The following is a 17,210-nucleotide window of genomic DNA, read 5'->3' as shown; positions in this document are numbered from 1 at the left end:
TGTTTGTGGCTCCTCAGCAAGTGTCTCTGTGTGCACGCGTGTGTACGAATCCTGTGCAAAAGGGATGCGTTTTGCTTGCTGCACTGTGTAAACCTTAAATAAATGTGTCAGATGAGGTACTTCCCTTGGTCTCTACTGTTTACTAACACAGGGCCTTGGCTGGCTACCTCCTGTGACCCCCTCAAATAACAGAGGCATGCAGGAAGTGCTTGTTTGAGTTGCCACACTCTATATAAAAGCACTGACATCATGTTTTTGCAGGCAGAACATTTTAGGAGAGACAATTTTCTGTGTTCTTTGCCAAATATATTGGATTCATGCAAAAAAACCCGTCCCAGATTTGATTAAATTCTTGGACTTTAGGCTGTGGTGCGTGGGCAATCGTTTCACTCTGCTGTAGTTAATTAGTGCATACGTGGGTCGGTTTTCATATTTTTCAAGGTCATGATAATCTTGATTGAAGTTTTAGAGATTGTGATAAACTTCACAGAGCAAAGCTTCTTAATTAACACTGGGGTAAATCATCATTCAGCAATGTTATGTCAACGCTCATTTTTCAAACACAACATTTTAACGCCATTTGACTTGACTCGGTCTGTTATTCCTCACAAAGACCGATCCTGAATAAGTGGAGGGAAACGTAGAGCTGGTCAGTGTCATATCACCACTAAAATGGGAATCAGTTATTTGTCAGCAGGAGTCGATCAGGATAACATGGAGGTTGAGAAAAGTTTTCAGGTGAGAGGGTGAAGAGACCAAGCAAGCACATGGAAGTCTGTCAAAACGCAGGCATGCCTCAGGCTGTGTCGTTTGAGAGATGCAGCTGTAAAATGTAACATGTCCCATCTAGTTGAGTAAAGGAGCTTTACTTAGTCCAGGCGTGGCTTCCAAACATGTGATTGGCAACCCAGCTCAGAAGGTGATAAGGAACTATCGGTGAGAGAGAGTAGTGAATGTAATGAGAGAGTATTGATGTTAGTGTGTGGAAGTGTTACAATAATTTTTGACTTTTCATTGTACTTACGCATCTTAATTTCCGCACACAAAATATTCTAATGAAATCTAAAAAGAGAAGTCTGTGGCTTACTTCCATTTCTTTTACCTAAATGCACTCAGGAGGTCAATAGCCTTACGCGAGACAAAGAAGGCTGTGGTGAATGAAGCTTTATGGTCAGTACTGCTGAGCAGACAGAGAACTAAGAATGAAGAGTATGGTATCGTTTTGTGGTGTTTATTTGGTAAATATATCACTATTGATTTCTCTCATTTGGGTGTTTTTGTAACAAGACAACCCGTGAGATTAGAGTGTACAGATTTTTGTGAGAGGATGCCCAAGCACCAGAGCAAGGCAGAATAATTACATATAATCATCCAAATGTTTATGTTGTATAAAACTTCGTAACTATGTTGAGAAGCTGCGTGTTGCTGCAATTGTGAACGAGGCCAGATGTTTTATGATTCACTGGGCCAGCAGTTGAGATCTGATTGTCATGCAGCAAAATTGAAAGACCCCTGATGCTATTCATCACACTTAATAGCTAGTGGTGTGTAACAGTTTTGTTTTGTGTGCATACATGTCATTGTGTTAACTTTAGAGTTGCATGTGATTTTGTCATGCGACTACCTTAACAAAAAAAAATTGAGAAAAGAGCATTTGTGAGGTAAACGTAGACTCAGACAAGGCGGATAATTTGTACATTCATACATGCATATTCAATGTATTGTCGATCTGTTATTTATTTTCCACATAAGGCCATTTATTGTTTAATCAGAAACTGGTCCATGGTGCTATAAAGGTTGAGAACAGCTGCCCTAGTGGGGTCAGAAAGAAAAATGTTAGTCTGATTCTGACGGTACATATAAAATAAGGACAAAGATTTATGGAGACCCCTATTTCTCCAAGAGGTAAAAAGTTCAGGTCACCTTTGAGGTTTGACCTGCATCTGGTAGAGGGTTTAAGGTCCTATTCCCGGATGCATTGTATGTGTGTGAGTGTGGGTGCTCCAACAGAGGAAGAGGGCTGTTGTTAGTTCTGCTAGGTCTAGTTGCAGTGTTCTTACTCACGTCCATATTTCATATCTACAGCTTTCAAACAAAAGGCTATGTTGATATAATCTGCCGGCCAGTCGGAGGAAATGAGTGTTTGTATGCTCACAAATGGTGTTTCTGTTTTTCTTTTGGTGTGATCCTGTTTTTCCATTAAGCTCATTAAAGTGTCCTGCTTCATTTCTTAACATATCCACACATCTATTTGTTCAACAAGAATTCGAGTCATGACCTGCCATTCAACAGGAGAGTTCCATTTGTTTCTGCTTAACATCCCTAACCCCCGGAAAAGTGTGGGGGTCCACTGTATGGGTAAATATTCTTTTCATTCGTTGGTTGCCATTGATGATGACCGATGCCCAATCCATTGGAAAAATTAGAAGCGACTGATGGCAAACTAATTTAAATTCACAGAGAGAGAAAGATGAAAAGGGCCATGATTGGGCATGTATAATCAAAAATGGCCCTGAAAGATGTAAAAATGGTCAAAAAGCCATGGTCACTTCCATTTATCCTCTAGTTGTTTGATTGGTGGAAGTCTTGGCTCTCTGGCAGTTTCTCACCTAACTAATCTAATCTTTATATTTTTTCCCTTTTTTTTTTTACAATACACAGCCAAGGCCTGCTCAGACTCTCTTCAACCATTGCAGGTATGGTCATCCATCAATGACCCCTTTAAGGGATGGTTGAGTAAAAGCACAGTACAGACCACCTTTATCCTGAACTCAGGACACTCATTCATGCTCTAGGGAAGGCGAACTGCAGTATGTGTGTGCCTATGTGTGCATGTACACTTACTCAAATACTACTGGGGAGTGAGAAAATACACCTCCAGCACTCATTTGCAGACTGTGTGTGCATCTGTGTCTTGAGTTTTGCATCCTCTATTACAGTATACACGCTCACCAATTGCAGTGTTTCTAGTAAACACGGCAAGATATTATAATCTTAGGTAGCATGATGGAGTAGTGGTACACACTCCCCTTTATACGGGTCTTAACCGTAAAACATGCTACTCCAATTCACTCAGACTTTATGTAACTTTCATTACCGAAAGAGACTGCTTTTTGTGTACATTCGCTCAGTTAAAAAGAGGTCGTCCCAAGTCACAAGTGTCTCATCAAAGCAACTACACGAGAGAAGAACAATGATTGTTTTCCCTCTCTAAGTGTGTGATAAAGACACAATCTACATAAAGAGATTCTTTCATTCAAAATAGGGCATATTTCTTCAGCTTCGAGGCCTCTCTAATTAAACTCAATGCCCTTTTAACATATTTACACTTGCTACCTCTGAGGTTCACATTTATTAATTTAGAGAAAATATGTGAAATCTAATACCTCTAAGGCAAAATATGAGTAGGATTATTAAGAATTAATTCGCAAATGCCAAGACAAATATATAAATATGAAAATATTTATCACGAATAGCGTGGGACTGTAATTAGAGAATCAACTGACTACGTTTTATTTGTTCATATGAAGCTGCGGCACCCTGTATTTCTTCTTCATGCAGCTTTGACCTACATTCTCCCTTAAACATTACCTGCTAATGTGTAGCACGTATGTAACATGATAAGAGGTGCTTATCTTTGGTACTCAGGTTCAATAAAACCACAGGCTAAGCAATCACTTTATCTTCTCAACAACGGGCCTCACAAACTCAATGGCACAATCTTCAGGACTCCCTAATACCACAAGATTGTCTTTGACAAACAGAGATGCGTGTTTGAGATCTACCTCTAGTACATATGGAACATATAAAAACCAAGGCTCTAACGGTTGTCAAGAATTAGACAGCAGCTTTACTTCATGTGTGCGTGAGTCATAAAACCAAACACAAAGGGTGCTGGCTGATTTTGCATCTTTAACAAGTTTCTGATGGAAACCAGCAGGCAACAAAGAGAAGTCAAATTAAAAACCTAAACGCTCATGTATCAACAAATATTTTAAATGTTTAAATAAGCATATTGTTTATTCAAGAAATCCAATTAAGAAGCCTCCATGAGCCAGCATTCAGTTAATTAAAAGAAGGTGATATGTTTTTGGTACACCAAAATCATATTTATCTCGGTGTTTCTGTCTGTCAATCTGTCTCATTCTTGCTTACTTTAACAATTGGTGTTGACCTCTCCCAGAGCAATTTTCCACATCTTGCATAACAATAATGAATGTAGTTCAGACATAAGCTGGAAAAAATTCATATGAAATCAAAGAAAACATGACATCTAGGCCCCTTCAGGCTCTCACTTACAATATTCATAATGACCCAGGTTGACCTACTTCTCTGGTCTATATTGGGAGAGCCGTCTTTCTGTTAACGCTAACAATGTTAATGTTTAAAATTGTAAGTAGACTTGTAAAAACATCATGTTCTAAATGGATCCTGATGTTTACTTCAGTGATGATGTTATTCATAAGTCAAGATTTGTTAATATTACACATACTACACTATGAACTTTTGAATTTGTCTGAAACAAACTGTTCATGTTTATAGCTTATTTTGTTGTCATGGTGTCTTGGCTTTAATTTAAACTTTGTAGCCATTGAGTGCAAAATGAAATACTGTGCAGTCATAGATACATGCATACATACATACACACGGCATACTATTAGATCAGGGGAGTCAAAATGTTTGACTTCCTCGATCACACTCCAGGGTGTATGCAGAGCAATCTCAGGCCCATCTAATAAAACACAGTGTGATTGTATGAATGCTGACCACTGAGAACTGCTTTTTACATTACCAAATACTGTACATTCCTCCAAATGGTAAACAGGTCCCTGCAGTAAAGGCTGCTATGTATGCAACTGCAGGCACAAGGCACACAACCTGTTGAGTTGAGTCACAGTTGAAGGGATAACTGTTTTTTTTTCTGTTCCAATGATTGTGTGTGTGAAAATAACCCGCCCAGTTGATCTATGCTGTCAGGAAGGTCGTAACAGCTGGAGGGAAGACCTAAATATTGGTTTGTCGCATCACACCTGCAATAGAAGAACGTCACCTTGCTTGCTTGTACGTTCACATTTTTGTTGTGTTTGTGTGTTTCTTGATGATCATTACGAGATAGATTGTGAATTTGGATGGTTGTCTGTTTTTGAAAGTTCAATGTGATTGACTGGTGACCAATCAAGGGTCTCCCCTCTGCTCAATGTTAGGTTGGATAGGTTATTGCTGCTACCTGTGACAACAAATAGATTAAATAATTAAAAATGGATGGATAGATGAAGAAGCAATAGACATTTATATCTTGATATATCAGACAGATGTACATAGTTCATGTGTATGTATGCAAACAGGCATGTTTCTGTTTCCCCTGTAATTTCACAGACAAACGTTTACATTTTTTCGCATGCAAATAGACAAGACTGCTGTTTACATTATTGCTTTCCATTAACAGCCAGACTAATGTTTATATTTTATGCGCATGCTGACATGTTTATATTGCATGCACATTTGAATAGACATACAGATATTTACATTGTTCAGACAACAGATGTAAAACATGCATACTTGTTCTTACATTTCAAATGACTAAAAGGAAATTTGAACGCAAATAATTTCTCAAAATGCTTTAAAAACTTCACCTCAGTCTACTTATATACTTCGGGACCTACTGTTGCTCCAACTTTGCCCTGAGGGTAAAATGGGGCAGTGTCATGTGCATATGTGTCTGCCCAGAGGAGGTGCATGACTGTTTACACACCCATCAGTATGACCTGAGTGTTAATCTCAGACAGCGCTTCCATCCCCCAACCTAGTCATTCCTCACAAGTGCAAGAGCAGCTGAGGTCTTGGGGTTAAAACTATATCTGCTCTCAGTCTGTGATACTGTTATCTGCCCGAGTGTTTGACTTCTCCAGAGAATGATTCCATACACCAGTCTGTTGAAGGTTTACATCAGAAGAATATCAACCAGGAAAGGAACATTTATTGCTAAAAAAATACCTCATTTAGTGCAGTTATACATGGATTTAAGGTGAATCTTTTATACATGATATTTGTATGGAACTGGTTATATCGTTCTCTATTACTATAGCAAATCATCTGACACCCACTGAAAAGGACAGACTACAATTAGTCGCTGCGGCCTTCCCATTTCAAATGGATTGGACATTTAACACCGTCAATGGCAAACAATGAGTAAAAGTGTCTGACCAGGCCTTGATAGTTATTACTTTATTGTCAAGTGAGCATACAGTAATTTAGCATTATTATTTTTTAAATATATGTATTAAAAAAGAAAAAAATGGTATCTAAATAGTATCACTGAGACACTAGTTATTACTAGTAATGGGATATTACGTTAAATGAAAAGCTCCATGCCTGCAGGGGCAGGATTAAGCAAGCAAAGGAATCAGTTGCACATTTAATTGAGTCTTTTCTCTTGACTGTGAGAATTTCCAATCGTTTTTTTTCCTCCCAAAGAAACGACTTATTCCTCATATAAGTGAACCCATTGCACCTAAACTTTGACCTTTTACCTTACAGATCAGTAAATTGATACAACAGAGGTCTTTCAATCATCTGTTAGTTGTAGGTTGACTAGAGGCGACACACAGTCGGGAACCTGTTACAACAGCTCTGCTAATGTTCTCCTATCTTAGTACTTTTCCACCCATTTTTTCAGCATTCTTCAGAGTTAATTTTCACTTACCACAAATTAGTCTTCATGTGATAGAATTATTTTAATGACAAATAACCCCCTGTAAACCATCATTATTGTTAGTGTTATTTTAAAACAAATAGACGACTATGTCCATATCAATTCAGTCTTTATCAGCTCATCAACAACAAGGGAACACATGGTTGTACTGTTTTTTTTTGTAGATTGTGTTGTATAATTTTCTGGCCCTGCAGTAATAACCCTCAAAGGTTTATACTTTTCAAGATGCATGACTAAAATTGAAGTAAAACTCTTTTTTTTTAGTTTATGGTTTAACATTTTTTCAGTTGCAGCTGGTTACTGTCAAATCTGATCAGGCAAAGTCTAAAAAATACATGGATATTTCCAGTATATCTTGAGGCTTGCTATTTGAGAGCCTTCTATTATTTTTTATGTGGATGCATTCGGGTGTGAGTATGTGTGTGTGCTTCTATTCTTTTCATATCGCAAGACATTCAAATGACCGTTATTGTTGGTTATGATGTGTTTGCTTTGTGTGGTTTTCCACCGACTGTCTCAGACATCTCTCACCCTTCGACCCCATCGTTAAAGGTCTGCAGCAGAGTTTGCTGGTCTGTATTCATGCCAGTTTAAAAAGTACACACCACAGACTTTTTAGGTTAGATCCGAACCAAACAGGGCAGGTGTGAATACGCCTTCAGTGTCAGGTGAAATAACAAGAAGGAGAGTGAGAGGAAGGCCTGAAATGGTTTAGGGTTACTGAGGTGACACAGAGTCACTCTCGGCAGGTGGCAAAGTGTGTGTGTTTTCACATATGTACTGCATGCCCATTCTTTACTGGTATTTAGCCTTGCTGCTGCAGAGCCTGTGTTCTTAACCATGACAGCTGCTAATCTCTTGGTCTTCTGACGAGCTGTCTGGCTGGAAATAGAGGTGTTTGCGCAATTGGATGTGTGCACATGTGAAATTTACTACTTCTAACCAACATTCTTTAGCTTTAACTGTGTAACATGGTGCAACAAAGTCTTCTCCAGTACACATATAGGCTTTAGCCTGGAGTGGGGTGAGCTTTTAGGGCAAAGGTTGATGAAACCCATCAACCTTTTAGCCCTCGATAGGGTACTCTTTAACTTATAGCCTTCTATTTAAAGCACTAGACATCTAATGCATTTTGAATAGGAAAGCAAATAAATACTGCCATGCCGACTGGTCAAAATGAATTGGACGCCTATTGCTGTCAATGGCAGTAAATGTTGTTAGTTACTATTCATGCATTCATTTTCTGAGCTGCTTTTTAATAATAATAATAAACACACATATAAGTCATTGTAATTGGGGAGCAGAACTAATGCATTTCTGTCATTTTTCATTCATTAATTTTCTCTTGTAATGTTGCACGGTTTGTGTAAAACCCATCAAGTTAGTGTCACATCATGGTGAGGTTGTTGTTTCTTCACTACCTGTTTTATTTTGAAATCATGGATTTCCTTTCAGAGCACTTCCCTCTCCACATGTCATCCCTGATTACCACATTTTTTTCCACCTGGATCCCATTACTCTTTGTGTAGAATTTGTCAGTGTGTCTTCATCTGCTGTAGTGGTGGCACTGCAAACATATGCTGAGGAAATTACTGGTCTAAGAGCCTTTATTGTAAGAAACTTGTTTCCTAATTAAATTTCATTATAATCTTTGTCCTCCATAGTAGGAGTAAGTTATTGTTTAATTGTTTTTTTCTTTTCTTTATTGGATCAATCAGGCTTCCCCTCTTTAGAATGAGATGCTTGAAAATAAGGGCATTTTTTTTCTTTTTTAACCCACAAGAAATTTAATGCATATAAATCTTGCCTTGACTTCAGTCTTGACACTGTATAATTATAGTTGAGACCTGGTGGTCATGACATCTGGGGTGTCCGCCAGATTTTTAATTAGGTAAAAAAAAAAAAAGTCAATTGCTGTGTAAAAAGTTTGTATTATAGTGTTCTGTATTTGTTTCAGCAAACTATAAGTAATATTTATCCAATCTTAACATCAACATTCAGTCTAGACTAAAGGCCTCTAGTGATACATAAGTCTTAATATCTGAATTAAATTGATCGTCATTTAATTCATCGCCAAGCTGGTCGCAGATGGATTTTTTTTCCCTCCGCACCGCTGTGAAGTACTTAATTTGATGTCCTTTTTTGTGCATGTTCAGCACAAAACCTTAATTACAGCTTGTTTCTCTCCCCACAGGCTCTCTGTTGCTTGGACGCCACATGACAAGCCTCGTCAGTGGGACTGGGTGATTGAGTTCACATTGTGTGCTTGCGTATGCATGTAAGTGAGTGAAGCAGAAGAAAAGAGTGCCCAAAAAAAGCAGGGAAGTGAGGAGGTAGAGATTGACGGGACAACCCGGGTTGTCTGACCACGGAGCAATTCTCCTTGCAAGCCTCAAGACCCACAGCTGATCATAGCACATGGTAATTAGTTTACCTCAATGAACACATGCACGCACGCACACACCCACACAAACTGCGTTGGGCTGTCGGTGGGGAAAGTAGCAGTGTAGTCAAATGACATAGGACTTTGTTACACATTATTGCAGTGTGGAAGTGGGTCAGTGAGTGTTTGCAAAGTGTCGTATTTGTCTTCACATGTGTAGAAAGCAGAGGTGGAGTCACACAAACCAGGGCACTCAACCCTGGAATGAAGCCATGTTGCTCTAGGGAACATTTGAGAGGACATTGGTTTATTGATCACCTGTTCTCTGGTATCTATATAATATGATAGATTTTAAAGAGATAAAAGAAGTATTGAAAATGTGATTTTTTTTTTAAATCAAATTTTGCAATGTGCTAAAATTGAGTAACTGAAGTATTTTTTTTATTGTTGTTTTTGTGTACACCAAGTGAATAGCGTATGTTTCTAATGTGACCGGAAATCATATTTTCTGTTATATTACGAAGACTTTAAGGCTCCAAATTAATTTTTCTTGCTTTTATTTTTACAGTTTAATGTCAAATGGGGCCATGTATGGAGAAAAAATTATCAACAATATACTCTTGTCTGGCAAGTTATGAATTTGGCTCTATATTTGTCTAATTCTAACTAAAGTCTGACAACTGATCAGCTGATTCAAATGTTTACAGCACTTATATGTGCTTTCCAGATTTTATTTATTTAACCTGATTATTCAGTTAATACTTTTTTCAAAGTATGAATGTTGTTTTTAATGAGCTACTGAATTCTACAGCTCACATTCAACAAATCTTATGTCGAAGAGGAGATGACACCAAAACAATAAAAATCTCCCATTGACATTGATGATAATAGACATGCAATCATGTGTCTCTTTTCATCTTTTTACTTCAAATTTAACATTGTAAGTCACTCAGGCTCAACCTTCCATCTTGCAAAATGAAGTCTCGGAAGTGTATGACAAAGCCTGCAGTACCAAACATAAGCCTTCAGGCCTTTCAGCCTTCTGCTATATGCTACTCTTTAAATTTGAGCACCTGCCCATCTAAAGCCCTTTGCAAGTCCGTACTCATGATGAATTTGGAGCGAGACAAAGAGCCAGGGTCATGGTGGACCTGATGTTTATGTGTAGCCATGTAAACACAGGTACAAACCTGTAAAACTAAGTTAAAGTGCACAACTGGTGGGAAGTTTTTCTTGTTTGAACCTGTTTGTGTGTGCAAAACCTATCATTACCGGGTTGCAAAACCACTCACAAATTCTGTCATACTTTATGCGAACTGAAGTATTCATGCTTTAAATGACTACAATCAACAATCAGACTCAGAGAAGCCTTGCTGTTTTAAATCCCAAACATGGTGACAAACAGGGACAGGACTTCTGAGTAGGGTCAACAAGATCAGAATGATAAAATCCCAGCCAGCAGCTCTCCATGATGCACCAAAAGCACATACAGCATTCATTGCCATCTGTGGTCTTCCGCTGTAGTCAGAGCACACAGTAGTACATATGGGTAAGATGACTACTAGCCATGTGAGCTCCACGGACAGGTGGTCAATATTTGGGTTTAAATCAGTGAGAGGATTTGTTTTTGTTCATCTTATTGGCTCCCATTATCGTCAAAAATGTCCAATTTGAAGTGGGAGGGTTGGCAGTGAATGAACATGCGCTCATTGATTGCCACGTTACTAATTCAAATGGATTAGACATCTACCATTGCTCAGCTCATTTCAATTCAATCACAGCCGCCCTGCAGTTTATAAAGATTGGACATCTACTACTGAATAACTCATTTAAATATACAGCAGAAGGATTAAACAAGGATGACTTTAACTCTATGGAGAGAAAAAATGAAACATTTATATAACCTGAAAGGTTTGTAACGTCACATTGGAAATATTTTCCTGGCTTTTTCCTTTCCAAGACATGGTGATTTCCAGTGTCGTATAAGACGGTGCAAAAGAACTGAGTGACAAGCACAAACAGACTAAGTAAACACTGGAGAGCTGGTGTGTATGTATGTGTGACAAGTCAATTCTAGCCTCAGTTATCTGCCTGAGTGTGTGTGTGCTTTTGGATGAGGCATGTGAATATGGGTGTCAGTGCAAAAAAGTACAACATCATGCTGACAGCCCTGTCCTCGGTGTTGTATGGAGAGTTGAATGCGTTGACAGTCTTGTGTTGTTTCATGGTCTTGCCGAAGGGGGCTAAAGGTGGGGAAACACTCCCACCTGCACCCACCTGGTCTTCATTTTGGCAGATGTCAGTCAAATATACAACCTTCCTCAGCATCTTGAAAGGAGTCGTATTTTACGTTTAGCTTTGCACTTATAAATCCACCAAGCGTATGAGGAAATAATATGTATGCTTGAATTAGAGGTGCGACAAAAAATCAATATTGCAGGAGAACTTCTATCAGCAAAGTTCCTAAAAGCATGCAAAGTTATTGCAATGAGAAAAAGAAGCCCAAAGTGTTCCCCCGGCTGTAAAATAGTAATTCAAACAAATGCATATGTTTTTCCTATGTTTACAACTTTAATTTATGCAGCCATCTGGTTTGAAGATTGACTGTGCAATATTTGCAAATGATTTACGTCCCAAAAGAATCTATTACTCGCATTCCTAACAATATCACATTCAAACAAAGGAAGATGCGATTTTTTTGTGCAATCCGTCTCCTTAGATGACCTCCCTCTATTTCTGCCATAATACCTAAACAGAATGTTAAAAAGAAAAAAGCATGTGACCAAAAAGGAAAATGTGTAGTGTTGGCTAACATTCTGCTTACTAACTGGAATCAAGATTGTATTTTTTTTCTAACAGGAGGATTCCTCTGACTTTCTATTTTTTTAATTGGCATACTTGAATTTGAGTAGAGATAACAAATACCACCAAATGGCCACTCGTGATTAAGAAGGATAACAGGATGACCTGAAAAAATGTCTTGACCATAAGGAGAGCAATAAGCAAAGGAAATTATAATTCAAGGACAGACTCAGCATCAGAAAAACACTGAAAGAAAAGGAGCAATCGGTCCTACAATCGCTTTTAATACAACATAAACTGCACGGTCACGAGAAGTAAATCATCTCATGTAACAAACACTTTTAAGATGCTATTAAAGTTTGCGTAAATGAGAACATACAGTCCATTGCAGCAACACGTTGGTCTATGTCAACTGTCCCTGGTGGCAAACATACTCAGACACTCCCTGACGGAACGCAATTATGTAGGATATCATTTACAGTTGAGTGCCTAGGCAATGAAAAGAGATTCACAATGGGCAGACTGTTTAATCTCAAGGACACAGTTTGATCATTTACAGAAAGTTTAATGTGTGATTCCTACTTTAAGGTAAACAAAGGCCACCCTAAGAATTTTTCTCTTTTTTTCCCAAACTGTTTACTGTAACCTTGTTTGATAATAATGTCCAAGTTCTTTTGTAAATTAAATAGATTTGTGCGGATAAAAAATAAAAATACAAACAAAACTCTGCACAATGGAGTGAGATTCAAAATGATTGCTCATTCTAACAATGCACTCTACTTGAGAATAAAAATAGAATAAATGCAAGTAATCCTGGGTATTATTTTCACTCTTCAGGGACATTCTGCCCTAATTACAAAATGGTTAGCAATCTTGCTTTAATATTGTCCATCTATGCATTAGATACCAATCTTTCCAGCAGGAATTTTACCAGTAAAACAAGTTTGGTTCAGTAGGAGGTCAAGGGTTAAAAAAGCAATGGAAAGGGGTAAGAGGTGAACCATAGAGAAGGAAGATGAGAATAACAGGTAGAGTTAAAAAAATAGATCAACACAAGAAAAAATGCACTTTCATTTCCATGTCTCAGTCTAAGGGGAACATTTATTGTCGTTTGTTAACATTTACAGCTATTGTCTTTTTTTGTGTGTAGTGCATATCCATTTATTCATATTTATTTCTTAGGAAGAAGAGAGGGCGATGCTGAAGGAGTGAAAGAAAAAAAAGGAAAGATACAGGGCTCGCAATGGAAAATGATGAACATTAACGAATAAGGGCACATCTGACTGAATGACAGTGAGAAGAAAAACGTGAGTAAAAATGAAACTTTTCTCTAAAAATAGTAGTCTTAAAGGAACCAAACCCAGGTGCACCAACACACACACACACACACAGCAGAGAGCCACGGTAGGTTGAGACTTGGCGAATGATCTGTGGATGGACATTTAAGAAGGTTTAACTTTAGCTCAGATAGTATAAGATAGTATGGACACACACACACGTGAATGCAACTTTTAGCAATGATGGTGTGAAGTCATTTCTATTTATGCATGGCCTGATAATAACTTAGGTCCAATTACCACTTAATGTAGAGCACATCTATACCAAGCTACTTCATTTATTTATACATTAACAAGGAAAGGCTTTGGATTTAAAGACATCAGAGTAAAAGATCTTATCCATATATATAAATGGATGGGATTTAAATAACTTTCATACTATCAGTCCATATTTCCATTTTGTCTGCGTCATTTCTGTCTTTCTGTCTGTCTGTCTGTCTGTCATAAAGCAACACCAACACGCACGGCTACCTACCGACATTTACACACTATGATTTATAGTCGCCATGCTGGCACATAACCGAACACGGGATGGATCCGAGAATGTTTCAATTTCTAAACTTATCTCTGACCCATGTGAAGGCTGTAATATAGACTAGGAACTGAGTAGTGACACCGTGTTTGCGTATGTCTATGTCTTTGACCACCATTTGAGTTTCAAACATTTTCAAGGACAGGTTAAACGCTGCTGTCATTTTCTTGCGCAAGTAATTCTGCTGCAGGGTATGCGATTTGTGTGTTTGAAGTGTGTGGTTTTGGGCAACTTTGTGAATGAAAGACAGACATGTGCAGTATGTGCTTGTGCAAGTGTGTAGTCATACAGTGTATGCCTTCTTGCATGTGCACTCATGCATGTCCTTGGGCCTTGCAAGAAGGTTTTGTACCATCTCACTCTCTCCCCCCCATACACACACTGGTGTATTTTTCCATTTGTGAGGAAAAAGAAGCTTGCAGGCCCGTCAAAAAAAGAGGAGATGACTCATCTGACCTGCATTTCACACACACTCATTGCACTTGCCTGGGAAACAAACATGTTGCTGTTATTTTCAACATCTCCATTTATCACTTCTGGATTGAGAAACCACACATTATACAAGATGAATTGCGCTCAAATGTAGTAATAAAATCAGAGTATATAGCAGTACATGTTACTTTAAAAACCACACAACCATCTTAATTAATGGAGAGGCAATCACTATATTTAGTTAAGCCATTTCTAGATATAATTTGCAAAGTAAGCAGCAAAAAAATGTCTATGTCCGACTTTTCCAAGAATTAACATTTAATCCGCATGATATTTATTGCATAATGTTTCATGTTGGTTTTATTATAGATAATTATATATGTAGTATACAAACGAGCCCATGTCTAGCATTATTGTATTCAGCAGCCTTTAAAAGATCTACCTGTAGAATTATTTCAGGCCCTCTACCTCCTGTCTATCTCAACTATGCTTGGAACGGAAGACATGGCTCACCAAAGGCCTTTGATTCATGACACTTAATAACCCTTTTCCCTTGTACTGTCAGAACCCCCCCCCAAAAACATTTTTTTAGGTCAGTCGTTGTTTTTCTTTGATCAAATTATGACTGAATTCAAACCGGCATGCTCATGACAGTTATTGGCATGTAACTACAGATCAAAGTTTGTCTCTAATTTAAGGCTACATGACATCTATAACTTGAGAAAAACATAATCCATACAAGTTAATACATGTAATGTGTGGTTCACTGCCGCATACTGCATTTAATCAGTATTATATAAAATTGCTGTTTTCTTCACTGCCAGTGACCTCGTATATTTTCACAAGGAAGAATTATGTGATGGCAAGTCCTGTGTGACTGAATGGTATCATTATGTTGTTATACTGACCCAAAAACAGTAATAATATGAATGGGCTTTGACCCTAATGTAAATAGAAATTATGGAGTGAATTATATTAGTTTGTGGATATTCAATACCGTAAGTTCTTGTTTAATTTCAAGCTTCCTTGCCAAGTACTTTTCTTCGAATGCAACTGAATGGATGAATCAAGTGTTGGTTTATAGAACAGCGTAGTCTTAGGCCACAGATGTGTTGTTTAGTTGCATATTCTTATGTCATCTTGATAAGTTTATTCCTACTATTATTTTTATGTGATTTATTACAGTACGTCAAAGATGATCACTGCGAAAAAGAAAGATTGCATGCAGTAGTCTAGACTTTACTCTTTGACAGTCCAAGAATATTTTCTGGTATCCTGCGGATTCAAACATTCAGCACAAATGGCATTTTAATGAAATGGTTTAAAACCAAAGTATGTCTACATCACTTCTTTTAGTTAGAAGAAAGTGTGAAATATAGTGTAGACCAGATAATTCAGTTATCCAACTCCTTTTCTGTTTCCATTTAGCAAGTCCAGTCTAGAAGGAAGGCAGTTAAAGACTGCTATGGCTGATAAAGGTTGACAGTTAAAGCTGGCTGAGACTTGTTTGATTTACTCCTTAGTTATGTTGCCAGGGGGCACACCAGAATTTTCCTCATCGTGCAGTAAATTCCTCAGCATCTTTGATTTGTTGTAGAGTAGTGCTTCTTTCTTCACTGCCTACCACTGAAGTATCTAAAAAAACAAAAACAAACAACAGCAGTTTACAAAAAAAAACAAAAACCGGTCAGACAAAACATGTCTGTGTCATGAAGATTATTTGATTTCAATATATTTTGATTACAAAACATAAATAAATCCGCATACTTCCTGAAGACAAATAAATGCATGTCAATCTTGGCCAACTTGTTTCTTCAGGTAAACAAGGAAATTACCATAACCTGGTCTAAAACAACCAATGACGTATCGCTGACACAAGTTGGTACAGATTTTTTCACAAAAATAGGTTGTTTACAGTTGAACACATCTTTTACTTACTCAAAACCTGTTTTAAAAACAAAGAGTTTATGGCAAGCAGGCAGGAAGCAAAGTACTATATGGCTGCAGTTATTGATTATGTGGATAACCCCCTTTTGTGTGTCTGTTGCGTGCTGCTTCCATCAATCACTGAGACTCATTTGCTGTTGTTTTTTTGCATGAGGGCTCTGCTTTTGTTCAACAACGAGTTTATCGAGCTGCCACTCTCAATGACGTAATTACCAGATCAGGTTTGTGTGTTAGTCTGAATTGTGTCCTACTTTAAAGATAGTAAAACAGAAATTTATTAAGACGCCTGATTGTTTCGATGTCTAACGTAATTCCTCATCAATTGTTTGTTATATCTAGAAATACATTTGGAAATGTTAGGGTTTATCACATTCACCAATGTCTTTGTTGGTGGTGGAGAAGGTGAATGTCAAGTCAAATTATATATATTTTTTTGCTCAACTGTACTTCTCCTACCTTCCGTTCCCAACAGCTCTAAGTCAAACTCGTGCTCCTCAAAGGTGCAATGTCACTTTTGTGAAAACATGCGTCAGCACGCACACATTCACACAGTTGACTCGTGACTTAAGAAATAATGTGTTAAAAGCCCAAACCTATTTCTTTCATTCTCTGTTCATCTTTGCCTTGGTTTGTCCTGGCTGGTGTTTGTCTTTGCCTGGCCTCCATTTAGGTCTTATGTAATGTGATGGTGAGAACCTGCTGGCTGAACAAACAAGTCTCCATCACAGAGGATTAGAAACTGTCAGGCGTGACCCACATACAATTGTGTGACACATCCCTGTAGGTAAAAATTGCTGGACAGTGTAACCCACAACCCCACCTTCCCCTCACACTCATACAAAGGTTACCTTCCTTCACATTTTCATACATAGTTGCACAGAGGCATCATGTTCAAGGAACAGGGCGTTCCATAGATAAATAGCATGGCGTAGGAAACCAGGTGATTGCAGTCTTGCATGTGTCACTGTTAAACCTGTCTCAAGGCCACAGAGCTCCCATTGTTCTTCTTTGCCTTTTGTTTAGGCTGTGACTCAAGCCTGATAATACTCTAATTCAGTTTGTGTT

General features: G+C 38.0%; 1 long non-coding RNA gene across 3 annotated transcripts in view; it reads left to right on the top strand.

Moving 5' to 3' along the window:
* The window catches only part of LOC144204954 (uncharacterized), an 80,488-nt gene that overhangs the window by 279 nt on the left and 62,999 nt on the right, over positions 1 to 17,210 (top strand). Inside the window, exons 1-3 of one of the 3 annotated variants that reach the window (XR_013327969.1) lie at positions 8,178 to 8,324; positions 8,907 to 9,133; positions 13,080 to 13,204. This is a non-coding gene — a long non-coding RNA (uncharacterized LOC144204954). Of the gene's footprint in view, positions 1 to 8,177; positions 8,325 to 8,906; positions 9,134 to 9,315; positions 9,449 to 13,079; positions 13,205 to 17,210 lie in introns of those variants that run through there. The other 2 variants (XR_013327971.1, XR_013327970.1) reach the window with 2 other exon arrangements.

This window comes from Stigmatopora nigra, chromosome 12 (assembly GCF_051989575.1).
Source record: "Stigmatopora nigra isolate UIUO_SnigA chromosome 12, RoL_Snig_1.1, whole genome shotgun sequence".
Lineage (NCBI taxonomy): Eukaryota > Metazoa > Chordata > Actinopteri > Syngnathiformes > Syngnathidae > Stigmatopora > Stigmatopora nigra.
Note: the sequence above shows the minus strand (reverse complement) of the source record. Positions and strands in the feature narration are given on the sequence as shown.